General features: G+C 38.4%; 1 long non-coding RNA gene across 1 annotated transcript; it reads right to left on the bottom strand.

Moving 5' to 3' along the window:
- Window positions 1-1445: 1445 nt before the first annotated feature.
- On the bottom strand, window positions 1446-2419 carry LOC147842077 (uncharacterized). The gene is made up of 4 exons (XR_015501142.1): window positions 2285-2419; window positions 2026-2111; window positions 1680-1722; window positions 1446-1582 (listed from the first exon to the last, which is right to left on the bottom strand). It is a non-coding gene; the product is annotated as an uncharacterized LOC147842077 (long non-coding RNA).
- Window positions 2420-4237: the final 1818 nt, after the last annotated feature.

The raw sequence follows: 4237 nt of genomic DNA on the forward strand, positions 1-4237 counted from the left end.
GGCTCACCTAGGGAATAGTAAACAGGCTCGTAAACTTTTACATTCTAGCATCATATGGGGGTGTTTTGAAAGCTTGTCATTGACGACAAGCTCTATTTTAGTCAAGGATTTAATGACTAGATTGCTTCCCGTTTGATGGGAGTCGCCCTGACTGCATTATAAAAGACGTAGCGTCATTAATCTTGTGCTATCAGCCACTAGAGGCTTCGTTTAGATGTATGCATACACATATACTGGTGAAAGTGATGCCGTGACACCAGTACAGCTAAATCTCGGAGGGAAAGGACAGTTTATGTGATCGCCTAAACCAGAACATACTAAAGTAGATGCTTACATAAAAAAGTTTAAATGTAATTTTGGCTATTATTAAGTCAAGGATTATTTAAAATAGATAATAATTCCTTAAATGTGTTCATATAAATCTATGTTATTTCTTTAGCACTTTTACAATGAAGTTTGTGTCAAAGCCGCTTAACATAAAAGTTCTAGTAAAGTCCAGAATAGAGTTGAAGCTACACTCTTTTCTGGACACTCAAAGCATTTTACATATTTTCGGGGGGAATCTCCCCATCCACCACCAGTGTGCAGCATCCACCTGGATGAAGCAACAGGCCATGATGGACAGAGGCCAGTGGGCAAATTTGGCCAGAATGCCGGGCTTAAACCCCTACTCTTTTTAGAAAGACATCCTGGGATTTTTAAAGACCACATAGAGTCAGGACTTGCTTAAAAGTGTCATCCGAAAGACAGAGCTCTCTGAGCAGTACAGTACACAGCAAAATATGGGGACCCAAAACAACTCTATGGGTGTTAATTTCAACACTTTGAAAGTGTCTCATGGGGTCCACTCAAAACAGAGTTAAATCAACACTTTCAAAAGGGTTGGCACATTGACACCGAAGTAAGGGTTAATTTTAACTCTGGGCAGAGTTAAAAAATGTAACTATATTTAACACCGCCTGGTGTAATATATTGTTATTTTATTCAACTCTCTTGAGTGTAAATATGGTAAAAAGGTCAAATAGACTTTAAATTACAAAAGAAAAAAACATTTTATTTGAAAACATTCACAACTTTAACAATTCATTCAGTTTTTAAAATACAACAATGTCAAATATGCTTTAAATGTTTTATTAGTACAGACAGTATCAACAAAATATGTATGACCAGTGCTCAAAATGGCTGTTTCAGTCCTTTGGTCCAAACTTGATGTGTTATCAGAGCAATTTGAAAGTTCAATATAGCGTCACTCATAGTTTTCTTTTGAACGCATAGTTTTCTTCTGAAATTACATTTTAAACAACTTGGCGTGCAAATCTTTCACTTCTGGTGTTTCCTTGGTCCTCCATATCAAACACAGCAGTTTAAATGAAGGTATAAATGCTGTAAACTTGTGTGAAAACAAACTGGAGCTAGGAAATCTCATCAAGCATGTCCTGTGAATGAAGTGCTTCCCAGCCACAGGATGACCTTTTTATCCATGACGATGTAGTAGCTGCTGATCGCTCGTCTGGTGGTTCCTGATGCACGGATATACTGTAGGGTAATGCTCATCTAAGAACTCTTCAAGATTCCAGCATGACTAAGAAAAATGTTTGAAAACAAATTGCAATCAAATTCTATGATATATTTAAAATAACATTTAAAGTAAATAAAACATTCAAGAAATCTAAACTCACCTTTTGAAAATCTACATGATGATCCACAACTTGACTCTCCCAGCTGGTTGAGGTGACAGGATATGGAAAAGTAGAAAAAACACATACATCACTGTTGGATCTCCAAAAACAATTAGGTTAACCACTATGACTAGAACTGGAAAAACAGGCAGCTGTCTGTCCAGAATCCTGAATTTAACAACACTTGGAGCAAAATTTAGAGGATCTTGAAATCTTTTATATCATTTAGTGATGCTGACTTCCCCAAAATATTGGCCACAGTGTAAAAATATTCATAAACTTACAGTTTTCTGTAAGCGTGTGCGTGCGTGTGTGTGTGTGTGTGCGTGCGTGCGTGTTTCTTTACCAGATTCAACTTGTTAGGCTCTTTCAGGTCCAGTATTGACGCCACCTTTCCTGGGGTCTAGCAGATGTTTCAGGTCCAAATATAATCTAAAATATTAGGATAAGCAGAAGAGGAAAAGTGCAAAGCAAAGAGCAAAACATTATTTAAGAAACAGTTCACCCACAATACAAAACTTATCACCTTCATGCCATTTGTTATTCTTTAATGCTCTAATACCCTCTCAGCTTGTGAAACAAATACAGAACTTTATCAAACATACCAACATTATTATCACCACATATGACCAAGAACGTGTGCTTGGTCATTTCACCAACTCTGGAAATACACACCATCCGTCTCTTATAAGCCACCGTCACAGGGTCTTGTGTTATTGTATAGAGAACTGTGGCTGTTAAAAAACAACAAAAAATTAGTATCTAACACATATGCATAACCTTCAGATAAAAAAAGAGAGATGAACATCACAAAGTATGCCTCACACTTTTTAAGATATCTTTTGATTCAGATGTTGATTATTGATAATAAATCTACAAATCAAACCTGTATCATCATTAGGCTGCTCAAATATGAATCAGTTGATTAACTTTACAGACAGGTGGCTGTTTACAACGCACTAAATTGTCTTTAATAAAACGGAAATGTTGTGTACAGTACATGCTAAGTGCTAGCCCCTATAGTTTTTAGCACAATATCATGCGGGAGAAAAAGCTTGACTAAGATGTTCCTGACTACAGAAATAGCCTAACCTACTAACGTCAGACATCCCGAGTTGGGAAAAGTCATTTTCGGGGGATACAGAGTTGATTTGCGGGAGGTAGCGGGAGAGATGAGTACCTGAAGAGCAATGGGATGAGTTGCGCGCGACGTACCTGAAGAGCGGTGGGGGTGACGTGCGCGCGACGTACCTGAAGAGCTGGGAGGGATGCGGTGGAGAGGGGTGTGCAAAGTGTTTAATGACCGGGCGGGAGACGCGCGATTTCCAGGAGATTATCATTCATTTGCGGGCATCTACTTGGGCATCTGGGAGTCTCTGTGCATTTGCGGTATAACGTTAACGTTAGTACCGCAACTTCCGGGAGACTTCTGTAACGTTAAATGTCTGAGAAAGTGCAAACGCAGTTATTTAAAGACATTAATGTTAACATTCCGGTTGTGAACACTTAATATAATTCAAGCGTAACGTTACGTTATCACGCGAGTCTATGGACTATTAATGGTAAGTTAACGGTATATGGACGGCCACGAATGAACCAGTTTAAAAGGGCCGCGGTGTTTAAAATAACCAAATTAACGTACACGAATAACAAACAATCATATGTTTTAGTCAGGAAGCCTTTTACAAGTAAGCATATGTTAATTTACTCACCAGATATGTTTTAGAAACTCTCCAGAGCTCATGGAAACCGTCCTGTGTTGCCGTTAGCATCCAGGCAGAGTAAGTTAGGCTAGGCTGCTCCGGGGATTCCCTCGCTAGTTTGCTTGGAATTAAAGGAGAAGTGTCGATTTTATTTTACAGATGGGTAACAACGCACAAAATGGAATTAAGCGTGACAGAAATGTGTTGAAAATGTACATTTGATGTTTTTATGCACTATGTATGCGTGAGCATATATAAAAACATTCTTGAAAAGAAGTGAATAGTAATGCAGTTAAGCTAGATACACAAACGACCATTATTGAACCGCAGAAGTTTAAAATTGTCACTCCATTCTAAAGTTATTAACTTAACAATATGTTTACAACTGTATTTCCTTAAAGAAAGTCAGTAAAATACCAACATTTAGGTAGTTTGATTCACCAGTTGCTGTTCTAAACCTCAGATGGAAAATGGCGTCTGGAAAATTCTTCAGTGACTGGGGCTGCATGAATTCCCGGATGTTGGAAATAACACCACCAAGTGTTGAAAAGTTAACTCCTTGATTTCACACTGAATAAAATCAATTCTAACTCTTATTATATTCATTTATCAAAATCTAACTCTTTAACGTCAACACTTTACTCTGAAATGCGTCAACACCGAGAATTTAACTCTGATGGATTTGCTGTGTATAGAGTCCCTATAGAGTCCCAACCAATATACTGGGGCGTTAGGATCCCACACAGACTGCAGGTTGAGCACCCCCTGCTGGTTTCACTAACACTACTTCTGGCAGCATCCTATAGCTTTTTGGTCTTCCTTCCATTTAGCACAGCCCTGCTTAGCTTCAGTGTG

The sequence above is a fragment of the Danio rerio genome, chromosome 10 (assembly GCF_052040795.2).
Source record: "Danio rerio strain M-AB ecotype USA chromosome 10, GRCz13ab, whole genome shotgun sequence".
NCBI classification, from domain to species: domain Eukaryota; kingdom Metazoa; phylum Chordata; class Actinopteri; order Cypriniformes; family Danionidae; genus Danio; species Danio rerio.